Here is a 26,437-nt window from a genome sequence, read left to right on the forward strand (position 1 = left end):
AATGTAAAATAACTATGATTAATATGCTAAAGGCTTGAATAGAAAAAGTGGGCAACATGCAGAAAGGGAGGTAACCTGTAAGCGGAAAAATGAAAACTCTGAGAAAGAATCCAAAGGAAATGCCACAAATCAAAAAATGTAATGGAAATAAAGAATGCATTTCGCCAGGTGTGGTGGCTCATGCCTGTAATCCCAGCACTTTGGGAGGCCAAGGTAGGTGGATCACCTGAGGTCAGGAGCTCAAGAACAGCCTGGTCAACATGGTGAAACCTCATCTCTACCAAAAATACAAAAATTAGCCAGGTGTGGTGGTACATACCTGTAATCCCAGCTACTCGGGAGGCTGAGGCAGGAGAATAGCTTGAACCCGGGAGGTGGAGGTTGCAGTGAGCCGAGATCATGCCATTGCACTCCAGCCTGGGCAACAAGAGCGAAACTCCATCTCAAAAAAAAAAAAAAAAAAGAATGCATTTCATGGGCTCATTAGTAGACTAGAGACAGCTGAGGAAAGAATCAGTGAGCTTAGGGCTCATCAGTAGACTAGAGACAGCTGAGGAAAGAATCAGTGAGCTTAGGGCTCATCAGTAGACTAGAGACAGCTGAGGAAAGAATCAGTGCGCTTAACAAGATGTCAATGGAAACTTGCAAAATGAAAATGCAAAAAGAAAAAAAAAGGAAGACACAGTACAGAATGTCCAAGAACTGTGGGACAATTTCAAAAGATGCAACATGTGTGTAATGGGAATAGCAGAAGGAGAAGAAAAAGAATGGTGAAAGGAGAGTCATGAAGACTTGGGACGTAATGAGAGTGTATAACAGAAAAATCTAATGGAACCTGGGCTTCTCTGGAGTGTTAGGGACCAATTGAAAAATAGACACAGAAATCAAATATGTTTCAATATGTCAGCCTTGTTGCTGATATTGGTTCAGAAAAAGTGGCTTGGACCCAAAGGCAAAATGACTTCCAACTCCTGCTCATCACAGATTACATTTAGCCACTCAGTCGAAACAGAGATGCTACACCATTAGTGCTCCCTGGGCTGGGCTTGTTGCCTGAAGAAAGTAGAAATCCAGAACAGGTGTAGCTTGTGGGTGGTTGGTAACACAAGAGAAAGCCAGAGATGGAGATTTGCACACTCACTCATCCTTATCCCGAAGTTTTCAACCAGCTAAGTTATTTCCCCTGTGGAGGGAAGCCAGTAAGGAACAGAGAAAGCAATTGAATGAAAAATATCCTTCTCCTGTGGGAGGAGAGAGTGCCACCACTTGTTGGAAACGTGAGGCACGGGAAATACGCGTGTAGCCAGGGAGAAATCAACCTCTAAGCCGACCCCTGGAAAGTACACAAGAACTGACATGAGGGGTGGAGCTGCAGATTGTGGCTCTTCCAGGCATCAGAAACACACTAGATTTAAAAATTAATATTTTAAAATGATACTTGTTCTGGTACATTTTTTCAGATCTACCTTGTGAGCAAATGAGGAGAAATGTATATTTAAAAAGACCATGGAGGGAGAAAGGAAAGAGATACTCCATAAATAAAAGAAAAATCATGCCTTATTCATTTTTGTTTTCCTAGATCCTACCAGAAACAGTGCCTTGGTTGACACAGTGTTTATAAATGAATGTTACAGTGGAAGACAATGAGGCACATATTAAGCAACTATTTATAGCTACTGTAAAGAATCATCATTATAAGTCTTTTAAAATGTTCTTGAATTCGTGGTTATCAGATAATACTGATTTTTTTAAAAAAAATCTGGGTCACTGAATACGTAAATTAATCAGATGAATAAATGAATCGTTTTCTCCAAAATAACCAGAGGTTTTTGAGTTGAGGGAAGCTACCTGATAAATGAACTGAGATTTCTGTTTCCCCAAAATCTAGAATTGTTCAGAAAAAGAAAATACGTTGAGATATTTATGCAAACCTTCTGATGTGGGAAGGTTCACCCATATCAAATTGAAGGCATTTATATCTCACTACAATATAGCTTTGTTGAGTGACGAGATTTAAGAGCTATTAAGAGATTGGAAAGATAAAGATAAGCCTGACAGGGGAATTAAGACTAGAGAGAAAGTGAGAGTCTAGAGGAGGAAGGAAGGCTTAGGCTGGAAACGTAGGAAATGGGGAGCCATTGTCCATGAGCAACTGCATCTTCCTTTAAGAAGCCATTTCAGGCTGGGTGCGGTGGCTCATGCCAGTAATCCCAGCACTCTGGGAGGCTGAGGCAGGTGGATCACGAGGTCACGAGTTCAAGACCACTCTGGCCAACACGGTGAAACCCCATGTCTACTAAAAATACAAAAATTAACTGGGCGTGGTTGTGGGTGCCTGTAATCCCAGCTACTCGGGAGGCTGAGGCAGAGAATTGCTTGAACCTGGGAGGCAGAGGTTGCAGTGAGCTGAGATCGCGCCACTGCGCTCCAGCCTGAGCGACAGAGTGAGACTCCATCTCAAAAAAAAAAAAAAAAAAAATGGCGGAAAAAAAAAAGCCATTTCAAACCTTTGCCTTATGGGTATATATGAATGAGGTTAATTCATATTTTAACCACACAAGTAAGCCAAAGGAGCTGGACTAGCAGAACTGCTGTCAGCAGAGCCTGTTGCAAGCTGTATCCCCTGGCTGTGTGCTTGACTGAATTCCTTTCTAGCCCTGGGCTGAGCGTCATTGATTTAGGAACCTCACTGGCCTGTTTTTGTTGTTGTTATTTCCATTGCTTGCCCACTTTCCTGATTATAACAATCAACCTAGTTGCAGTGGTCATTTCTTGCCTGTCCATGCATTCAGGGTATTCTTGGATTATATGTCAGATATCCATAAATTGCAAAAATGCATAAATATCAAGTGTGAGCCCTTAGAACCAGTAACAATAAATACCTCATTGTTGGACCAACCCATCCAGTGCCACTAAATCAATACTGCTAATAGAAATATGTCTCTCCCTCTTCTAATCTTCCTCATGAAGAAAATTCTCTCTCTCTCTCTCTCCTCATTAAATTATGAAATCAATAGACCCGGTAGGGTGGCTCATGCCTGTAATCCCAGCACTTTGGGAGGCTGAGGTAGGCAGATCACTGGAGGTCAGGAGTTTGAGACCAGCCTGGCCAAGATGGCAAAGCCCCGTCTCTACAAAAAATGCAAAAATTAGCCAGGCATGATGGTGCATACCTGTGGTCCCAGCTACTGGGGAGGCTGCAGCATAAGCCAAGATCGCGGCACTGCACTCCAGCCTGGGCATCAGAGTGAGACTGTCTTAAAAAAAGAAAATTATAAAATAAACAACTTCCAGAAATTAGAGAGGCTTTGTCCAAACCCTGCGTGATTCACTCTTGTTCATTCTTTGAATAACTCGTATGAGCAGAAATGGCCTTATAAGTAGGTAAAAGAGAATATTTACTTAGGAAGATTTTCGGAACATTGAGAATACTTGCCTGCAGTAACCAGCCTCCAACGTGACCCCCAGTGATCCCCACTTTCTGATATTCATACCCTGTGTAACTCCCTTCCATATTGGGCCAGGGTGGGTCAGTGTGTCCAAGAGAATACGGCAGAAGTGATGACATGTCACTTCTGAAATTAAGTTATAAGAGACACCACAGCTTGCTCTTGATTGCACTTTCTCTTTGTCTCCTAGATCGCTTACTGGGGGGAAGCCAGCTGCCGTGTCATGAGTGCCCACTGTGGAAATGAACTGAAACCTCCTGCCGACAGCCACCCAAGTGAGCTTGGAATTGGATGCTCCAGTCCAGCCAAACCCTCAGTTTACTGTAACCCCAGCTGACAGCTTGACTACTACCTCCCGGGACACCCTGAAGCAGAAGCACCCAGCTAAGCTCCTCCTGAATTCCTGACTCACAGAAACTATGCAAGATAATAAATATTTGTAGTTTTATCTCTTTAAGTTTTGCGGTAATTTGTTATGAAGCAATAAATAACTGATAGACTACCCATGAATTAATTCTTTTACTAATTCATTTATTCAACAAGTACCTGTTAAAGTCTACAGTCTTTCACTCTCTGTAACACACTTCAGTGCCATAATAAAACAATATATCCTCTCAAGGAGCTAACAGAATCATTTGGAACACAAGTACATAAATAGTGTTAATTCAAATTGGTAAGTGCAATGAAAAAGTTACAATAAAAAGCATGCAAAACTAGAAAGTTTATCCAGAAGAGTTTGGTAAAGCTTCATAGAACTATCATACTTACATTGTGTCTTAAAGAACAAGGAGAATCAGTCAATGAGGAGATAAAATGTATTGCAAGGAAGAAATAGCCATTAGCCAAAGCTGAATTCATGAGGTATACTGTATGCAGCGATTTGGAGTCAGTTTAGTGCTTCTGGAATGGAATACTGGAAGTAGAGAATGGCGGGAGTTATATCTAGGAGTGTATTACAAAGGGCCCTAAATGCTATATTAGAACACTTAAAGTTTATCCTATAGGTCCTGCGGAGCCAATGAGCACCCATAAACAAACAAAAAAAATGCCATCATCAAATTTGCATTTGGTTACAGAATGAATGCAGGATGGATCTGAGGTCAAAAAGGCTAGAAGCAAGGACTCCAGTTGGAAAGCTGGTCTTGCAATGATCAAATAAGAGAGGATAAAGTCCTGGATTAGGGCCTTGGTGGCAGGAATGGAGAGGACTAGATGACTGTTTGGACATGGGGAAAAGCAAAGGAGGAATAAAGGACAATGTTCTGCTTCGCGACTGTGTGACATGATGGAATGTGATTCCACCACAAGAGAAAATAGACAGAGGGGAGAAAAAGATTATTGGGGAAGTTTCTAAGTTCAGTCTGGGCTATGCTAAGGTTGAAACTGCTCCCCTTTGATAAGAAACATCACATAATTGGTAGTAATACCTTTGTCTACAATTAAAGTCCCATCATCCCTGGTAGGGAGGTATGACATGCCAACGCACACCGTAAGACAGTGAAGTGTAAAGAACTGAGAATCAGGAAATATGCACACATCAAAATGGCAATCTTTCATTGATAGAAGGAAACAGGACTTTATATAAATCTTGGCAGTCTTTTGGGTATAGGAGCGCCTGGAGAGGGGGTGGTGATTCAGTGGGAAACTGGCGAATCATGGGGAAATTCTATTACACGCAGGAAGCCAAATTTAGGATTTAAAATAGGACCTCCCTGACTCAAATTTCCTTTTCAAACACAGTATTATCAAGAGTAATTGGATTATTTCAAATGTTATTTCTAGAGTTTCATTTTAAAATAAAATTATATTGGCCACTCAAAGCACAGACTGGATTGCCATCTGTTTCCTACTCCAGTATATTCTTGCCGTCTGGGTATTTGCCTTCTCAGAGAAAGAAAGAGAAGGCAAACGGCTTAGGATGTGGGGAAGAATATGCAATGGGACTTATTGAAGATGGCAGCATAGCCCGGGGCTTTTTCTTCTTATTTGGGAAAGCTGTTGCCGGAGGAGAAAAAAAAAAGTGAGAATGGGAAAGAAAGTAACTTTTTTTTTTTTTTTAGCACTTACCACATGTCAAGCTCGACTAGGTGTTTTCCATATACTGTCATTTAATCCTCATACATTTGGAAGGTGTGTATTATTAACCCTGTTACAGAAATCAGGAAGCAGGCTTTCAGAAAGTTTAAGTAATTTGCCTAAAACTGCACAGGACACTGCTTTCAAAATCTATCTGTTTTCCCCCTTAATTAAATGATGAGTCACCTGTTCATTCATAGCTAATGTATATTGCAAGGAGAAAGTGAACCTTTTGCTTGATAAAACACACTTTTCGAATCATCATGGAAAATGTGTAGTACCCCAAATAACCCATCCAGAAACAGCAAAGAAGACGCGGTAGGGTAAGACTTTCTCTTCCCTAGTCTCAGCATATGGATAATTCCTCCTTTTGGAATTGAAGTCATAACTACTGAATTTTTCATAAATATTTTAAATGGAAAAATCCTCATTGCCCTTTTGAATTATAATTCTAATACTTGTTCCTGTAGGGGAAGAGAAAAGAGAGAGAAAGAAAAATGGGTAAGGAAAAAGTAGAGTTCCTTGGTAGTCCCATGCTGCCCAGACATGATCACTGTTCAAAATTTGTATAGTATTTCTATGAACTTTTTTCTAGGCAAATGCATATGTGTGTCTAAGTATGCACACACAGACACACACAAATATGAGATTTTCCTATAAGGGCTTCTGTGCAATCTGCTTTTCTCATTTATTTAACAACATATTGTTTAAATATCTCATGATGCGTATAGCTACCCGATTTGTTGAAAGAGCTTCACTCTATTCTATTATTTAGAAATGGTTACCAAACTTGGCCGGGCGCGGTGGCTCACACCTGTAATCCCAGCACTCTGGGAGGCTGAGGCGGGCGGATCATGAGGTCAGGAGATGGAGACAATCCTGGCTCACATGGTGAAACCCTGTCTCTACTAAAAATACAAAAAATTAGCCGAGCGTGGTGGCGGGCGCCTGCAGAACCAGCTACCTGGGAGGCTGAAGCAAGAGAATGGCATGAACCTGGGAGGCTGAGCTTGCAGTGAGACGAGATTGTGCCACTGTACTCCAGCCTGGGTGACAGAGCAAGACTGCGTCTCAAAAAAAAAACAAAACAAAAAAAGGAAAAAGAAATGGTTACCAAACTTAAATAGCATTTCAAGAGCAAAATAAAGTTAATGAAGGGTGGAACAACATGCAAATCTGAAACTACCTATATTGTGTATCTCTAGTGCATTTGTTCTCTAGTGTCCATCTCTGTACCCTACAGCTAGTTGGCTCAAGAAGCAGATACTTTCAGATGAAATTTTCCCAGAGCAGAAAAAAAATTAAAAACCTTAATTGGACCATCGATTGCTGGAGTCAGAAGTAGACCCGCAGTTGCTCCTCAATCTTGCTTTGCACACTGGCAATGTCTCACCCATTCCCAACATCCCAACTCCTCTGTCCTGGGGCTTGTTCCCATGGTACATTATATTCTTTTACACCAGGAGCATCCTACAGAGAGTTGCCTACCTAAGAAGCGGCAGCCTGATGCTGATGAAAATCCAGCTATGGCTCACAACTGAATAAACTGTTTATCTGTTCCTGTTGTGTGATACAGTCACTACATACTCTAGAAAATAATCTCTCTCTCTCTTTTTTTTTTTTAGGCCCATGACATAGTTTTACTGCAGCTCCAATCTGACTCTACCCTACTCACACTCTATTCTCAGGGGTTTGGGGAAGACCACCCCACTAGGGGCCCTGTCCCCACCAGAGCTTGGACATGGGATCTCTCTCAAGCAGGGGACTTTGTCCTTCTTGGAGGCTTCCCGTCTCTCTCAGGACTGTACGTGCTCTGAGCTGGGCTCGGCTGACACTTGGCTGTTCCTTCAGTCTTGGCCCTGAGGCCATGACAATCCGGGAAGTTCCGGCTGTCCATGTCAGTGGGGCCTGGGGATATGGCAGTCCACGTAGAAGTTCCTGGCGTTCTAGGGCAGACTGAATTCTGCCCCTTCCAGCTCCAGCATCAGCACGATCTGCCAGCCCAGCAGGGAGTTGTCCTGGAGGAGGGAGGCCATGTCTAGCATGCCGTCTTCCCTCTCTTCGGGAGGAGGCAGAAGGTCCAGGTCTTTGCTCACATGCACATGGCAGGTGGAGCATGCCAGGAAGGCTTCACAGGCACCTTCCAGGTTCACCCCATGGCATTGGGTCAGGTGGAGAATATTGTCCTCCGACTCTGCAGCTCACTGGATCCGCCAGCCTGACAGGTCTACAAACACCACGTTCACCACATCCCTGGGCACGTCAGCCTGTCTCCTGAAATGTCCTGGTTGTCACTGGCGCCTACGCCTCCCTGGACCCTAAAGAGCTCCTGGGTCTGTTACACAAGGTGTCCCTGGCAGCCCACAGCAGAACCCTGGCACTCATTCTACCCTGGCCCTCGGAGGCGGCCATGACAGGTGTCAGGTGAACCGGTCAGACAATTATCTCTCTTATCTTTCATCATGGCTCACCAAAAGGGAATTTTTTCTCAAAGTATATATCCAGTTTTTTATGTCTGACCATTATAAATAAATCTTCCAAATTTGATGAAAAAGTTACCTAGTCATTTTCAAGTTAAATCATAATCACAAAAAAAGAAAAAAATAGAGCAAAACATGATGTCATTTACATAGATCGGGAGTCTGCAAATTAGAGCCACGGTTCAAATTCAGCCCATTGCCTATTTTTATAAATAAAGTTTTTTGTTTTTTTTTTTTTTGAGACAGAGTCTTGCTCTGTTGCACAGGCTGGAGTACAGTGGAGCAATCTTGGCTCACTGTAATCTCTGCCTCCCAGGTTCAAGCAATTCTCTTGCCTCAGCCCCCCAAGTAGCTGGGATTACAGGCATGTGCCGCCACGCCCGGCTAAGTTTTGTATTTTTAGTAGAGACAGGGTTTCGCCATGTTGGCCAGGCTGGTGTGAACTCCTGACCTCAGGGGATCCACCTGCCTCAGCCTCCCAAAGTGCCGGGATTACAGGCATGAGCCACTGCGCCTGCCCTAAATAAAGTTTTTTAAAAAAACTTTTTATTAGTCTTGCCTAAGCAAGACCTCAAAAAATTTGGTTGTCAACTCACACTGTTCCTCTCCATGGAAACTTTTAGTAAATGGCAAAAAACTTATTCATTCTAAAGAATGAGCATTATAAATAAAGTTTTATTGGAACACAGCCACACACATTGATTTATGTATTGTCTATGGCTACTTTCACCCTATAATGGCCAAGTTGAGAAGTTGCAGCAGAGATCATATGGCCTTCAAAGCTTAAAATATTTACTATGTGGCCCTTTAGAGAATGTTTTGCAACCCCTGATATAAATCAATACTCAAGAATCTTTCAAATAATTTGATATGTTTTCTCTGCTAGAGTCCCATTTGGTTTCATAGAGACACAGTGCCTTATGTCAACAAAATGTCCCAGTGGTAAGAATTCTTAGAAGAGCAGCTCTTCAATGAGACTGGTCTTTCTCTTTGGGGACAGTGAAATGTTTCTCTGTCTCCTCCAGTGATATCCCTCTAAGCGATGCCTTCTCCCCTTCATGCATCCTTAGCACGACAATGACACTTGCCAAGAGTCCTACCATGCTACTCAGCAATTTCTCTCCCTGCTTACCAGAAAGGAAGAAAGAAATTCAAGAAAACAAATTAAGAAAGAAAATGTGGGTGGAGGACGGATGACTTACTGGTATCTCCTCCACCCATCCTGTCTCCTGTCCCTACTCCGATCACCAGTGAGACGCCTGAGGTGTGGGAGGGGCTGTCGACAAAAGCGTGAGTGCCTGCAGATGTGGGTGTGTGCCTTTGAAAGCGAGACTGTTGGAGAATGGCCCTGTGCTCAAAGGAGAGAGAATTTGTCCCCCGGGACAGAGAGCATCTGTAGGAAATTACAAACTTGAGGTCACGTGTATTTAAGAGTGAGAAACTCAGTGTGGAAGAGACTTCGACAGAGTGAGTGATAGAGATGTGAATGTACCCAGGACAGTGAGCGTGTGAGACAGGGAAGAAGGCAGGGATGAATATGTGTCCCAGAAAGACATCACATGTGTGACTGTGTGTGTGAACAAACAGAGAAGGAAAATAAATGAAATTCATGAGGAGGGATACAAAATACGGATGAGACTGAGATTCTTTCCAGCAAGAGGGGATTTATACATATATGATGTCACTTTGGTGTGACTACATTGCATGTCAATCCAGTACCACCAACAAGAAATTCAATCTTAATCCAACTCCTCTGGGTTGTAAAGTATAGTAGAATTGGATGACAAGATGGTTAACTATATCCCTGCATTTTCAGGAATTGAGGTAATTTTAAATGATGTAGGCAGGAAAACCATTTAAAGACAGAAATCAAGTATCTCACAAAATATGTGTTCTTCTAGTGTTTTGTTGAGATTTCGATTCCACCAATTATAATGTATTGTAATCACCAATTAACCACTTATTTCACTTGTATTTCCCACTTCATTCTGGGTCTCCCACACAATGTTTGGTGCATGGTTTATAATCATTAAATATTTGCTGAATGAACATATTAATCAGTGAAATAGGTTAGCTCTAAATTGAAAATTACAACTCCTGCCATCGATATGCAGGTAAAAAAGACAGCTGCTCATAGGCTACTTCCGTAATCCCTTCAATGAGACGCAAACTGATAGCAAGGATCATGGTTATTGTCATTGCCACAATTGAAAGACAATGATATATGTGCACCAGTCTTCACTACAATCTTTTTAAACACTTTTTAAAAAAGTTTTGGTATTTAAATAACTTTTCGTTTGTTTGTTTGTTTGTTGTTGTCGAGACAGGGTCTCCCTGTGTTGGTAGAGCTGGTCTCAAACTCCTGGGCTCAAGCAATCCTCCCACCTCAGCCTCCCAAAGTTCTGGGACTGCAGGCGTGAGTCACCATGCCTGGCGAACATCACTCCTAGAACAACAAAGTATTAGAACTGGCTCATGATCAGCCAGGTCCCCAGTTGTGGAGAAAAAGTATTCTCTCTCAGGACCTGAGTATCAACCCTTGTGGGAGAAGCTTATGTCTAGAGTTGGATTTCACTCAGATAAGACATGGCAGAGCTGACTATTCCCCAGCAGCAACCCAAGTCTAAGCATTTGCCTCTGCTGTAGCTAAGGGATAGATGGACATTTCTGTTAAGTTGAACTATTCCCCAAAACAGAATAAGCATATCCTGCCCAAAGGGAAGTTTATAACATCAAGACCATCTCAAGGGTTGGATTTGGGTGCAGACAATGAACCTGACACCCATACAGTTTTAGAGCTTCAAAGCTTCTTAGAGAGAGATGACCAAATGTTCCAGTTTCTGCAGGATAGTCCCAGTTTATGCCTTTTGTCTTGGTGTAATTTCAAAGGCAGCCACTTTCACTCTAGAAAGTTAATTATATGGTCAACCTGCTCAGAAATGATCTAATGCTCACTTTACGTAACAGATGCTTGTAACCTGGAGCAGTGAAGTGTCTCACCCAGTCACATAGCTAGTGGGACTGTGTGCCCATTCGCTGTGGGACTTTCACCATTGCAAGTGGTAACAAAACTTTTCTTTTTGCAGAAAACTCAGGAGAAAGCCTTCACCTCCCTATCATGTAATTCTCTAATGACATGAATAAAAACAGAAGGAAACTGTCTTAGAGACATTCACTTTCCTAAGGCTTAAACTATTGAAGGATTTCTTCATTCATAAAGGAAATGCACATGTTTAGAGAAAACATTTCAATCGGAAAAAAGGGTCCAGATTCAGGCCTCAAGAGAGGGTTCATGGATCTCTCGCAGGAAGGAATTCAAAGTGAGTTGCAGAGTACAGTGAGAAGAGATAGTTTACTGAAAGCTACTCAGTTACAGAGCAAGAATGTCCTCAGAAAGCAAGACGAGGAATGCACCATCTTTGTTTTAAACTCTTCTTATATAGGGATCTTATCTATGTAAAAGCTAAGCTGTGTCTACATGCGGGTGAGCCGAAAAAATGACATTTATTACTTTGTTGATTTAAAGAAAGTTATCCTTGGCATTTTGGTGCGTAAGTACATCAAAGCATGACTATGGTCACCTTAAAAGCACATATTGTTTTGCAATATTGGGACATCTGGGCATTTTGTTGTCACAGGAGTTTGTCCTTGCAGGCGTTATTAAGCTGTTTCCTTGGTGGTAAACATCTTACGGCCGTGGGTCGTGACTGGCAAGGAATGTGTCTCACTAGTTTTAAGATGGAATTGATTTGAAAATGATGTCACCCTGGCTCTCCTGTGTCCCTGTTTCCCTAACAATTCCACCATCATATTGGCCTCATCTCAAGTACAACTCAAAATCCTTGATTGCGGGTATACCGAGGGTGGTGAATTTCAGCTTACGCTTACGCTGCTGGGTAAAGTCCAGCCAGGATTGTGCCTATTCCTGGCATGGGGATAGGAGATGGGTGTTGTGGCTACAAGGTCAGCACTAATTTGCTGACATATGATGAATCTGTACACTGCATTAGACATTAGACATTTATGGACATTTAAAAAAGTATTTGTATAAAACACTTTCCATTGCTTGCTACATAATGTTTTGGATCCTAAAACAACTCAGTGCAGAGGTCAAATTTTGGAGTTCAGCAAAGGCTCCAGTAATCTTAAGCAATACATGGGACCTTCACTGACGAAAGAGCTATTGGGTAATTTCATGATATGATGACCTACCTCTCATGTACCCAATTTGTCACCTCCTTTCTTCCCTCTCTGTCCTACCTTGGCTCAGGCTTTGTCACTTTTTATATGGTTGTCACTTGGCTCCATTCTAATGCATCCTGGAGACCACTCTTCTCCGTTCTAATGCACCCTGGAGACCACCACAATCTCTGTTACTTACTAGATGAAAAATCCTTTAATAATTCCCCATTGTCTATAGGATGAAAGTCAGGCCGGATGTAACAGCTCAAACCTGTAATCCTAGCTCTTTGGGAGGACAAGGCAGGAGCTGAAAAGTTCGAGACCGGCCTGGGCAACAGGGCAAAACCCTGTCTCTACAAAAAATACAAAAATTAGCCAGTGTGGTGGCACAGGCCTGTGGCCCCAGCTATTCAGGAGGCTGAGTGGGGGGATCCCTTCACCCTGGGAGTTCAAGGCTGCAGTGAGCCATATTGCGTCACTGCACTCTAGCCTGGGCAACAGAGGAGACCCTTTTTCAAAAGAAAAAAACTGAAGAAATGAATATGTGAAAGAATGAATTAATTCATGAAAGAATAAAACTCATAGCATGGTGCAATGAAAGCTGGCGGTTATTGTACCTGCCTGTCCACAAAGCTTTCCTGTGGCTTACAGAGTAGGAATGTGACACAGGGCTGGCCAATCAAAATGCCCCTTTCCCATCGTCATGTGATTCAACTAGGGTGGTCCTGTGACTGAAGCCACAGAAATCAGAGCTCCACCCTTGTATTTTTTCTTTTTTTTTTTTGAGACAAAGTTTTGCTCTTGTTGCCCAGGCTGGAGGTGCAATGCCACAATCTCGGCTCACTGCAACCTCTGCCTCCCATGTTCAAGTGATTCTCCTGCCTCAGCCTCCCGAGTAGCTGGGATTACAGGCATGTGCCACCACGCCTGGCTAATTTTGTACTTTCAGTGAGACAGGGTTTCTTCATGTTGGTCAGGCTGTTCTCGAACTCCCGACCTCAGGTGATCCATCCGCCTCAGTCTCCCAAAGTGCTGGGATTACAGGCGTGAGCCACCGCACCCGGCCCGCCCTTGTATTTTTTGTTTGGAGCTGTACAGGAGGCAATTTTGCCTCTGAAATCACAATAACAGAGGACTATGAAGTTGGGGCTGTCTGGTGAGGTGACTTATAGTTACAGCACTTTAGGGGGCCAAGGTGGGAGGATCGCTTGAGCTCAGGAGTTTGAGACAAGCCTGGGCAACATAGTGAGACTTTGTCTCAAATAAAATATAAAATAATAAAGTATTAAAAATAAAACAAACAAAATAAAAAAGTTGGGGCTACAGGCAAAGACTTGCATATTAGAAGAGAATACAAATAAGCAAAGGAAAGAAAGTAAAAGAAATAGATGGCAGTTTGGAGTATGAGAGCCACTGAATCGCTATTACACCCTCTCTCAGGGTTCTCTTGATACCTTGAACTGCCTCAATGCGTGCCAAGCTAAATGATTCTCCCCTCCCCTTACTTTCCTAAAGCTTGAGAGTTTCTGTTTTGTTTTGTTTTCCCGAAGGATGCTAAGTCATTAATTCATTAGTTTTATCTTTACCCACTACAAACTAATGAGTCCTGTTTAATACTACTGCCATTCTGGTCTTTTCTTAGACACCCTTGTCCACTTTGCAAAATTTCCTCCTGTTACTTCCCAGTGTAAAAGCTCTACTGGAACAAACAGGCCTGAGTGTATCCTTGAGTCACCTTCCAGCTCTGTTCTTTGTTCTTTCTTGATCTACCTTCCGGGAATGTTCTTCAACTGTATCCCTTCTATTCCACTAATGACAAAACTACCCATTCTTCAAGACTGAGTTCAAATTTCACTTCCTTCTGAAGCCTTTCCAGCTCACTCAAGCCAGAAATAATCACTCTTTATTAAACGCTATAACCAGCATCATTTCCTTCTTTTCTTGTATTTTGGATAACTGTACACAACTGGACTCTTACCCATCCAGAGCCTTTTTCGTTTTCTAGAATGTTTAGTAGAGTCCTGTGTACAGCAGTGCTCAGTGAGTATTTGGTGAGCAAATATCCCTATAGGCATAAGTGATTGGTTTTTCAGGAACCAAACAAATCTTTCCAAAATGAAGATCATGAGATACATGACCTACTTCCAGAATCTGTGAAATCTTTTGATGATTCACCCATAAATGCTACCTTCCCACCTCACACACACATGTGTGTGCACAAATACACTTCCTTTCTGAGGGTAACAGTGTAGGAACCTCACCCCATAAAGAGTATGAGTGACTCATGCCTGTCATCCCAGCACTTTGGGAGGCCGAGGCTGGCGGATCACCTGAGCTTAAGAGTTCAAGACCAGCCTGAGCAACATGGTGAAACCCTGTGTCTACTAAAAATGCAAAAAATTAGCCGGGCGTGGTGGTGCCTGCCTGTGATGCCAGCTACTTGGGAGGCTGAGGCAGGAGAGTCGCTTGAACCCGGGAGACAGAAGTTGCAGTGAGTTGAGATCACACCACTGCACTCCAGCCTGGGCAACAGAGCGAGACTCTGTCACAGACACACAACAAAAGGAGTACATGTGAATTTAGAAAAACCGGAGGGTTTCTGTGGAAAATGTGGAAATTTTTTAGATAGAGAATTGTGCTTAAATATTTAGAGATGTGATAATACACATATAGTTCAGGGGGTCTTACCCGACACTTGGAAACACCAACCCTAAAAGAATGCGATTGAGATAGGAGAGATTTTCACTGTGAAGGTGGATATACTTGTTTGCAGGCTTTTCTTACTCCAGGCACATCCATTTGGGAATTTTTAAAATGTGCTTCCAAAAGTCATTTCTGGAATCCTTTGGGAATCGGCTTGGCTTTCCTGTTGTTCAAGTGAATCCACATGGCTGTAACACCTCAGGCAAAATGTGAACTGAACACCATGCTGGCATGTCCGCAGAGCCATGAGTTTGAGAGCAGTCTTCTCGCTCTGGTGGTGGGGATAAATTAGGGAAACAGACCATGAGCAGAGAGAAGGCAAGACATTGGACAGGGTAGTTATTACAGCGATTACTTGTTTATAAAGCACATAGGGATAGGAATGAAGCGTGGCTGGCTTTCTGTCACCTAATGTAATATATCTGGAAGGTATGTCATCCAGTACTCTCTTTCCAAGTTCACGGGGATGCTGACAACGTGTTGTCCCAGACCTACGTGAAAGAAAAACCTCTGGCCTTATCCCAAACCCATTGCATACTTTTCCTTTTTTTTTTTTTTAAAAAAAAAGCATACAAACACATTTTCCAGCAGGGACACTTCAAAGCAATTGCTGATTCATTGATCCATTCATTCAGCAAACAATTATGGAGTGTCTATTATGTGCCAGACATCATGGTAGATGTTCAGGAAAATTAATAAAAATAAAATATGATCCCTGCTCTCCAAAGTTGCTCAGAGCTTTATAGGAAAGAAATACCAAGGAACACAATAACAATACAACAAAGTAATAATATCAATAATGACAGAGGGTAGCAATTATTAAAAATGTAACACATGCCAGGCATGAGGCTGACTGCATTTATACATTATTTAATAATTTTTTTTTTTTTTTTGAGATGGGACTTCACTCTGTCACCCAAGCTAAAGTGCAGTGGTGCAATCTTGGCTCACTGCAGCCTCCATCTCCCAGATTGAAGCAATCCTCCTGCCTCAGCCTCCCAAGTAGCTGAGATTACAGGCACATGCCACCATGCCTGGCTAACTTTTTTTTTTTTTTTTTTTTTTTTGAGACGAAGTCTCGCTCTGTCACCAGGCTGGAGTGCAGTGGCATGATCTCGTCTCACTGCAAGCTTCGCCTCCCGGGTTCATGCCATTCTCCTGCCTCAGCCTCCCGAGTAGCTGGGACTACAGGTGCCCACCACCACACCCAGCTCATTTTTTGTATTTTTAGTAGAGACAGAGTTTCGCTGTGTTAGCCAGGATGGTCTCGATCTCCTGACCTTGTGATCTGCCGCCTCGGCCTCCCAAAGTGTTGGGATTACAGGCGTGAGCCACTGCGCCCGGCCCATGCCCAGCTAATTTTTGTATTTTTAGTAGAGACAGGGTTTCGCCATATTGGCCAGGCTGGTCTTGAATTGTTGGCCTCAAGTGATCCACCTGCTTCAGCCTCCCGAAGTGCTGTGATTACAGGTTTGAGCCACCACGCCTAGTCTACGTTAATTATTACAATACACTATGAGTTTTACAGATGTGGAAACTGAGGCTTAGAGAAATTAAACAACTTATTGAAAATTAGAGAGGCAGTTAACTCTAGATCCAGGAAACCTAAGTTTATCTGCCTCTAGAGCTTATGATTTTAACTACTAGGTCAAAGAAAGCACAGAGAAAAGTGGGTATTGACTCCCTGGATCATGAACCAGATCTTAGAAATAAGCGGGAATTTGCCTGTGGAATCAAAAGAAGCTGGGCGGGGTAAATGCTGTAAACCTCCCTCTGAGGAGCCACTTGGGCGGCCAGCGTGGATAACCACCTAGCATGGCTCAATCTCCACCATCTCTGAGTAGTGTGAGTCCCTAGGCCAGCACAAGAAGGCCTCTAGTGAAAACACCTTTGCAAAGATTCTAACAGTGAAAGAAGTGTAGCATGGCTGATTCCACCTTGCTTCTAGTCTCACAGGCTGGCTGTCCCCACTCATTTCTGGGCATAGGCCAAGCTAACCATGGGAGAAATTTAGTCCATAATTTAACTTTAAAGCAATGATGATCATAGTCTCTCCCTAAAACTGATCCCCTCCTTGTTCTGGGACTGAAACTGCCTTTGTGAGACTAATGAAAGCCCACAAGATTAGGATTAGCCTGAATTCTGCTAAAATGGTAGATGTAGCTAAATGATAACCAGTCATGTGCCCTAGCCTGTTTTTCTGTAATCCCTTACTGCTCCGGAGTCACGTGGCCAGAGGTCACAAGATTTGTGAGTTCTCCAATTGTTCCCATAGATAACATCACTATTGTGGAACCGAAGGTTGCTCTTTTGAGATGTTTTTCAGACTTTTGCATTCTAGCAACTGACGGACCCCACCCAGACCTGTGACTCCTGGCTCAATCAGTCCTGTGGCCCCTATCCAGAGGCTGACTCAGCACACGGGTTCCCTTTCCATAGCCCTATGATTTCACTCTTTTTTTTTTTTTTTTTTTTTTTGAGATGGAATCTCTCCCTGTCACCAAGGCTGGAGTGCAATCTCAGCTCACTGCAACCTCCGCCTCCCAGGTTTAAGCAATTCTCCTGCTTCAGCCTCCCAAGTAGCTGGGATTACAGGACGTGCCACCACGCCCAGCTAATTTTTTTTATCTTTAGTAGAGATGGGGTTTCATCATGTTAGCCAGACTGGTCTCGAACTCCTGACCTTGTGATCCGCCTACCTTGGCCTCCCAAAGTGCTGGGATTACAGGCGTGAGCCACGGCGCCCGGCCTTACATTTCTTTGTCTGTTAAATTAAGTTTAGTCTAAATCTGCCTCCTTACATATCTAAAGTTCAGCCTAAAGGTTTATCTGTACATGGTGAACTATACCCTAAATGGAGGTGTAAATAGACTATAACCTACTCTGTGCCAATCACTAAGTTTCAGTCAGTGAAGGATAGCAGACTGTTCCAACTGGGTTCAAAGAAGACAAACGCCGAACTGTAACCAATCCGCGGTTTCTGCACCTCACTTCCGTTTTCCTGCATGTCCTTTCTTTTTTCTGTCCATAAATCTTCCATCTCATGGCTGTGGTAGAGGCTCTCTGAAGGCATTCTGGCTTGGGGGTTGCCTGACTCTCAAACTGTTCTTTGCTCAATTAAACTCTGTTAAACTTAATTTGTCTAAGATTTTTCTTTTAAAAAACCCCATAGACCAGATTATTGGCTACAGCTCTCTTGATAATCCTATTCCTCAATATGTAGACTGGAGAATGGGGCAGGCTACTTTTCAAATTTACTTAGATATGGCCAGGCATGTTGGCTCATGCCTGTAATCCCAGCACTTTGGGAGGCCAAGGTAGGCGGATCACTTGAGGCCAGGAGTTACAGACCAGCCTGGTCAACATGGTAAAACCCCATCTCTACTAAAAGCATAAAAATTAGCATGGCATGGTGGCATGTGCCTATAATCCCAGCTACTCAGGAGGCTGAGGCACGAGAATCACTTGAACCCGGAAGGGTGGTCGGAGGTTGTAGTGAGCTGAGATTGCGCCACTGCACTCTAGCACTCCAGCCTGGGCCACAGAGTGAGACTCCATCTCAAAAAAAAAAAAAAAGACATTTACTAAGTGAGGCTGGCTCTGGACTCACTGCCTATGGGTTAGCCCTGCTTCACGCACACAAAAGAGAAATGTACTTACTTAGATAGGAGTTTGTGGAACACACATAAAGCTTTACATTATCTCTATAGCCAAAGTGACAGAATCATTCTGGAACGATTCTTCTTGTATCTTTATGAAGACCTTTAATTCTCTATATCTTGTCAACTTTAGGCCCTCAAACTGACTCTTGTCTTTAGTTTTCAATCCTTTGTGAAAGCTCACTTCTTTTAAAAACTCTTCTGTAGTACTGAGCAAGGGAATCCCTCTCCAAAAGAATGACTTCCTTATTCAGAATATGAAGGAAAACATAAAGGAAGGAAAAAGCAGAAAAATGTAGGTTTTCAAAAATATCCATGCCTTACTTCAGGTATTTTATTCAACATTTGTTGGTATCAAAAAAAAAATTTTTTTTCTTTTTTTTACCATCACCCAGGCTGGGGTGTGGTGGCATGATCTTGGCTCACTGAACCTCTGCCTCCCGAGTTCAGAGGATTCTTGTGTCTCAGCCTCCTGAGTAGCTGGGATTACAGGTGAGTGCCACCATGCCTGGCTAATTTTTTTTGTATTTTTAGTAGCAACAGGGTTTCACTATGTTGGCCAGGCTGGTCTAGAACTCCTGGCCTCAAGTGATCTGCCTGCCTTGGCATCCCAAAGTGCTGAGACTACAGGTGTGAGCCATCACGCCTGGCCATCATAAATCTTACTGATGGACTGGTTTCTCTCATACATTTGACAATCAAATAGTAATAATAAAAAAATATGTGACAAGCTTTGAAAAAAAAGCCATATAAATACTAGGAGTATTCATCTTCTCTTGCTGCATAAGAAAGTGCTGCACACCTGGGCAGGGTGGCTTGTGCCTGTAAACCCAGCTACTCTGGAGGACAAGCCTGGAGGATCAATTGGGACCAGGAGTTCAAGATCAGCCTGAGAAACATAGCAAGATACCTCCGTCTCTTAAAAAAAAAAATTGAAAAAATTAGCTGGGCATGGTGACAGGCACCTGTAGTCCTAACTACTCAGGAGGCTGAGGCAAGAGGACTGCTTGAGGCCAGGAGTCTGAGACCAGCCTAGCAATATAGTGAGACCCCCATCTCTACCAAAAAATTAAAAATTAGCCAGGTGTGGTGGTGCATGCCCGTAAACTACTCAAGAAGCTGAGGTAAAAGGATTACTTGAGCCCAGGCATTGGAGGCTGTAGTGACCTATGATTGTGCCACTGCACTCCAGCCTGGGCAACAGGGAGAGACCCTGACTCTAAAAAAAAAAAGAAAAAAAAAGTATCACCAATTTAGCAGCTGAAAATGATGCTCATAATATTAGCTCATAGTTCTGTAGGTCCAGAGAGGTTCAGCAGGGTCTCAGGCACAGGCTAGCCAAAGGCAAAGGTCAAGGTGTTGGCTGGGGTTAGTTGTTATCTGGAGACTGGGGAAGAAACCATTCCAAGTTCAGCCTGGTTTTGGTAGAATTTGAGTTCTTGCAATTGATGTGCCGAAGTGCTTTTTTCCTTGGTAGCTGTCGGTAAGGGCTGTTCTTGGTTCCTCAAAGTTGCTTACATTTCTTCTCAGCAGCCTTTGCCATCTTCGAAGTCAGCCGTGGAGCATGGAGTCCTTCTCACTTTCTGAGTCTCTGTGATTTCGTCTTCGGCCCTCTTTTCTGCCCCCTTCTTCTATCAGCCAGAGAAAGTTCTCTGCTTTTCACGGTCCATTTGCGTAGATCAGGCCCACCGGAAAACCTTCCTCTCTTAAGGTAAACTGTGTCCTACAGAGCTGTATATAAGAATTTAATAATGGGAGTGGTAGATTCCCGGATTCACAGACTCCAGAGATTAGGATATGGAATCGTGGGGGGCTGTTTTTAGAATTCTGCCTACCACATTAAGGTGTCAGTAAATAAAAGTACAGAATTTCCAGTTAAATATTAATTTCAAGAAAGCAACAAATATATATATTTTTTAGCCTGAGTATGTCTCATGCAATATTTGGGACACACATAAACATTTTTGTTGTTTACCTGAAATTCAAATTTAATTGGCCATTCTATATTTTTACTTGACAATTCTAATAAATACAATCCACTATTATCACATTTCTTTGCTTTAGTATGCCAGAAATGCTAATTTCCACAAGTGCAGAGACAATCATTTAATAATATTACATGTTCTAATGAATCCACTTTCACACAGAAACTAGTTTATATCTACCAATTCAAAAGTATTATTATTATTGAGATAAAGTCTCACTCTGTTGCTATTATTATTATTATTGAGATAAAGTCTCACTCTGTTGCCTAGGCTGGAGTGCAGTGGCATGATCTTGACTTACTGCAACCTGCTTCCCAGGTTCAAGCAATTCTTCTGCCAAGCCCAGCTTGTAGCTGGGATTACAAGCATGCGCCACCACACCTGGCTAATTTTTGTATTTTTAGTAGTGACAGAGTTTCACCGTGTTGAACAGGCTGGTCTCAAACTCCTGGCCTCAAGTGATCCACTCACCTCAGCCTCCCAAAGTACTGGGATTACAGGCATGAGCCACTGCGCCTGGCCAAAATTATTATATTTAAATGTAAAGGGAAGAAAACTGAACACTTTTGAATGCCCATTATGTACCAAGCACCAAACTAGACATGTAAAGAAGGGAAGGAAAAGGAGAGAGAGAGAGTATGAATTATGGGCAAATATTCTTTTTTTTTTTTTTTTTTTTAGACAGAGTTTCACTCTTTTTGCCCAGGCTGGAGTGCAATGGCGTAATCTCAGTTCATTGCAACTCTGCCACCTGGGTTCCAGTAATTCTCCTGCCTCAGCCTCCTGAGTAGCTGGGATTACAGGCATGTGCCACCACGCCTGGCTAATTTTGTATTTTTAGTAGAGACAGGGTTTCTCCATGTTGCTCAGGCTGGTCATGAACTCCCGACCTCAGATGATCTGCCCGCCTCGGCCTCCCAAAGTGTTGGGATTACAGGCGTGAGCCACTGCACCCGGCCTAAATATTCTACTTTTTGCCTCACAATAGAACGAGCACAGAAAAACTGTATCGGTCAGATACTCTATCTCCATTTCAAAAACTGTTTTAATCATGTCTTTTTTTTAGTTTTCATTTTTTGTGTAGATGGGGCCTCACTGTGTTGCCCAGGCTGGTCTCCAACTCCTGGCCTCCAGCGATCCTTTTTTGTATGTTTGATCCTTTGACATCTTGGGGCCTTACTGACCCTGGAAAGAGGCCTCCTCTCAGGGCTAGCAAATTCCTAGAGGTAGAGAACATTTTGCCTCGCAGCACACCTCACATGTGCAAACCAACCAAGCCAGAGCCCAGATTCCCAACCGCCTCCTTCCTCGAGCTCTCTCAAGGCTCTCGCACTCAGGGCCACTATCCACCATGTGTCCTGTTTACCTCAGGACCAGTTACCAAAACTAGGGGCATCACCCCCAACCCCAAGGCCCACTGAAATTATTCAAACCAGCTAACCCTGAACCTGCTCAGCCTACTTACCCTGCCTAGCCTGTTCCTTCCGGCAGAACCACAGTAAAGTCTCTTGCCCCTGTTTACCCCTCGCTCCCTCTGTGTCCCGACAGACCCCAGTCCTTCCCCATGTGGCCTTGTGTGGCCTGCTGTAGCCCCTGTTTCCAGGGATCTGTAAGTACAAATAACATCTTCCCTCATGACAGTCGTTTCCACGTCTGCGTGCCTTACCATACCTGATTCAGACACATTTCAGGTATCCCTGAAACACCTTTAATGAAGTACCTAATTTATGCATATGGCTTTGAAAATCACTGGGCAGTAGGAAGGATTGAGAACACAAGGATAAATAAGACTCAAGCTTGGCTGTCAAATTTTTCAGCATTCTGGTCGGAGGGTGTACTTCTGTCCACGTATAGCCCCAGGAAGTAAACGGTTTAGGTAGGGAGACAGAAGTGCTGAGACTGTATATTTCATGCTGCAAGTTTCCAGGCAGAAGCCTTCGTCCTTGAAGCAATGCCTTGATATTATCCTCCCGCCTCATCGCTTCCTTCTCACCCAAAAGCTGAAGACTGGACATCAGGCCTTCTGGAACATTGTCAAGTCTTCACAACAGCAGGTCTCAGGGTTTTTTTCATTATAACCCATGGGAGAGGAATATAATAGTACATAGCGACTGTGTGCACATATACAAATACATAATCATATACAAATAGGAAACAAAAGCTTCCACAACAAAATTTACCCTTATACACTTTTTTTTTGAGACAGCCTCCCTCTGTTGCCCAGGATGGAGTGCAGTGGTGCAATCTCAGCTCACTGCAACCTCTGCCTCCCGGGTTCAAATGATTCTCCTGCTTTAGCCTCCCAAGTAGCTGGGATTACAGGCATCTGCCACCATGTCCAGTTAATTTTTGTATTTCTAATAGAGACAGGGTTTCACCATGTTGGCCAGGCTGGTCTTGAACTCCTGACCTCAGATGATCCACTTGCCTCGGCCTCCCAAAGTGCTGAGATTACAGGAATGAGCCACCACGCCTGGCCTCCTTACACACTTTGGTATTTTCTCCTTGCTTATCCTTTCTTTTGTTCTATTTTGTCTGCTTTGTTATTTTTAATCTTGCTGATCCTAATCCACCAAATTGATTTCATGATTTACTAAGGGGTCAGGGAATAGAGTTTGAAAAACATTGCTCTGAATATTGTGGATGAGAGAAAAATGTGGCTGCAGTTTTCTCTCTGAGCTGATGAACAATCCCAATTAGGAAAACAAAATTTTCAGAGTTTGAGGCCCAGTTATATTCATTGCCTTTATTCATTGCCGTCTTCCTTTACTAGCTCTCAAACAGAACTACCATTTTGAAGTTTTGTCCAAATGGTAAGCTCCTGCCAGAATTTTCATTTTAAGATGGAATAAAGGTGTGTAGGACTTTTTAGACGGATGACCTGGGAGAGGTTTAGGGGATTGTGTATAGAAACTTTCAGATTTTAACTATGTTTTGTAATGCGTTTTGTAATGCTTTGTAAAGCATGTACCCATAACCTACCCGTAATGTAGGTTATGGGTACATGCTTACTAATTGTACTGTTCTCCATACTTTTTATATGCCAGAATTGTTTCGTAATAATAAAAAGAGAATGGCAAAAATGGGAAAGAAATATCAAACACATTCATATAATAAGGATGAGCTAGGAAAGGGGATGAGCCACCTGAAAAATAATTTTAGGCCGGGCGTGGTGGCTCATGCTTGTAATCTCAGCACTTTGGGAGGCCAAGTGGGGGCGGATCACCTGAGGTCAGGAGTTCCAGACCAGCCTGATCAACATCGTGAAACCCCCTTCTCTAATAAAAATAGAAAAAAATTAGCTGGGTGTGGTGGTGGATGCCATTAATCACAGGTACTCAGGAGGCTGAGGCAGGAGAATCGCTTCAACCCAGGAGACAGAGGTTGCAGTGAGCCGAGCTCACTACACTCCAGCCTGGGTGACAGAGTGAGGCTGTGTCTCAAAAAAAAAAAAAAAGAATTTCATGTCTGGGCATGGTGGCTTACACCTCTAATCCCAGCACTTTGGGAGACTGAGGTGGGAGAACCGCTTGAGCACACGAGTTCATTCGAGACCAGCCCGGGCAATCAGTGAGACCTTAGCTCTAGAAAAAAATATTTTTTTTAATTAGCCAGTTGTGGCAGTGCATTCCTGTGGTCCCAGCTACTTGGGAGGCTGAGGCGGGAGGATTGCTTGAGCCTGGGAATTGGAGGTTGCCATGAGCTGAGATTGTGCCATTTTACTCCAGCCTGGGGGACAGAGTGAGACCCTGTCTCAAAAAATAATAATAGTTAATGAATTATTTATTTGTTTTGTAATTTTAGATTCACGGGGTACATGTGTAGGTTTATTACGTGAGTCTATAGCTTGATGTTGAAGTTTGGGCTTCTAATGATCCAGTCACCCAAGTAGTAATCATAGTATCCGATAGGTAGTTAGCAAAAGAATTTTATATATGACATATCAAGTTGAAAACTTAAGACCCAAACTCCAGCTGCTTGGTAGGAACAAAAAGCTAATTCTTAGTTACTTTTCCCATGTTCATTCCCATCCTCCTCCAAGATGTATACTAATGATAATAGCTAACATTTATTGAGTACATATTCTGTCTCAGACTACACAACTAGTGTCACCTACATCTTTTCGTTTAATCCTCACAATAACCTTCAGGAGAAGACTCTGTTATTATCCCCACTTTAGAGATAAGAAAAACAGTATTAGGATGGCTAGGTAACTTGCAAAATGTTATACACCTAGTAAGAACAGGCAGAGCCAGAAATCTAAATCAAATTCCCTTAACCTCCAAAATCTACTGTCTCACAGAAGACAATGAAGAAAGAAGTGTATGTTAGTCCATTTTCACATGGCTGATAAAGGCATACCCGAGACTGGGTAATTTATAAAGAAAAAGAGGTGGAATGGACTCACAGTTCCACGTGGCTGGGACGCCTCACAATCATGGCAGAAAGTAAAAGTCACATCTTACATGGTGGCAGACAAGAGAGAATGAGAGCCAAGTGAAAGGACTTTCCTTTTATAAAACCGTCAGACCCTTCTTTCAGGCGGCCAGGAAGACGGCGGACATTCAGACAGATGGTGCCTACTAAAAGCAGCCGACCACCTTTCAAAACAAGAAGAGGGTCCTGCTGGGAGACACTGGCAGGAGAAGTCCCTGTTGTACTACAAGAACATCAGTCTGGGCTTCAAGAGGCTATTGAGGGCGCCCACATTGACAAGAAATGCCCCTTCACTGGGAATGTCTCCATTCGAGGGTGGGTCCTGTCTGGCGTGGTAACCAAGACGAAGATGCAGAGGATCATTGTCATCTGCCGAGACTGCACTACATCTGCAAGTACAACCACTTCAAGAAGGGCCACAAAAACATGTCCGTACAACTGTCCCCCTGCTTCAGGGACGTCCAGATCAGTGACATCGTCACAGTGGGTGAGTGCCGGCCCCTGAGCAAGACGGTGCGCTTCGATGTGCTCAAGGTCACCAAGGCCACCAGCACCAAGAAGCAGTTCCAGGAGCTCTGAGGCTGGACATCAGCCTGCTCCCCACAACGAAATAAATTTATTTTCTCATTCCCAGGCAAAAAAACACAAAAAGCAAAACCATCAGATCTCATGAGACTTACTCACTACCACGAGATCAGTATGGGGGAAACCGTCCCTATGATTCAATTATCTCCCACTGGGGCCCTCGTATACTGCGAGGGTATTAGGTGAGCTGTAATTCAAGATGAGATTTGGGTGGGGACACAGCCAAACTATATCAAAGTGATATACTGTTTAATTTAATGCCTTGTAACAATAGATCACCTGTTTAGATTGAATGCATTAGAGCAGCAGAATCTTTTACCTCCAGTCGTTAAGAATTAAGACAGAGATGGCTGTGTTTATAGCTACTGGAGACTTAAAGAGGGAGACAGTCCAGCAAACAGAGTCTTTGGGGAAATCTGGCATCTTCGAGGCAATCTGTAAGACAGAGAAAGTTTATTAATAAGCCACATATGGCCACCCTTGCCACATCAGGGAGGCACATGTGTGGTACAGGCAGCTGTGATAGCAGCCGTGGGGCCTGGAGAATTCCAGTCCCAGGTTTTATGAGGAGTTAGTGGAGATTTGAAGCAAGCACACAGTAGCAAGCAGTCCTCTTGGGACAGCCCCACCCTTTTGTGTCGTTGTTATATTTTTCAATCTCTCTTGTAAAACTGCCTATGTCTCTGCCTTTCAGCCCCAGGGAAATAACAGCTCTATTGAATAAAGCATCCAATCACCAGAAGCTGTAAGAATCATTCTCATATACGAAGAGGCGTGCAAACTTAGAATGACATGCAGAAGTGGTGCTGAGGAATGGGGGCGGGGGGAAGGAGATAAGAATGCTGGGTTAGAACTCAGTGGAATCCCTTACCACTCATTAG

The 26,437-nt window shown here is 43.2% G+C and overlaps 1 non-coding gene and 2 pseudogenes across 1 annotated transcript; 1 reads left to right on the forward strand and 2 right to left on the reverse strand.

Moving 5' to 3' along the window:
• Positions 1–7,423: 7,423 nt before the first annotated feature.
• LOC115936465 (ferredoxin-2, mitochondrial-like) lies at positions 7,424–7,937 on the reverse strand (annotated as a pseudogene).
• A 619-nt stretch (positions 7,938–8,556) lies between these two features.
• Positions 8,557–8,671, reverse strand: LOC115932106 (U5 spliceosomal RNA). Its single transcript, XR_004068446.1, has one exon. It is a non-coding gene; the product is annotated as a U5 spliceosomal RNA (small nuclear RNA).
• A 7,910-nt stretch (positions 8,672–16,581) lies between these two features.
• LOC101125998 (small ribosomal subunit protein uS17-like) lies at positions 16,582–25,550 on the forward strand (annotated as a pseudogene).
• The last annotated feature ends 887 nt before the right edge of the window (positions 25,551–26,437 follow it).

The sequence above is a fragment of the Gorilla gorilla genome, chromosome 1, assembly GCF_029281585.2.
Source record: "Gorilla gorilla gorilla isolate KB3781 chromosome 1, NHGRI_mGorGor1-v2.1_pri, whole genome shotgun sequence".
Lineage (NCBI taxonomy): Eukaryota > Metazoa > Chordata > Mammalia > Primates > Hominidae > Gorilla > Gorilla gorilla.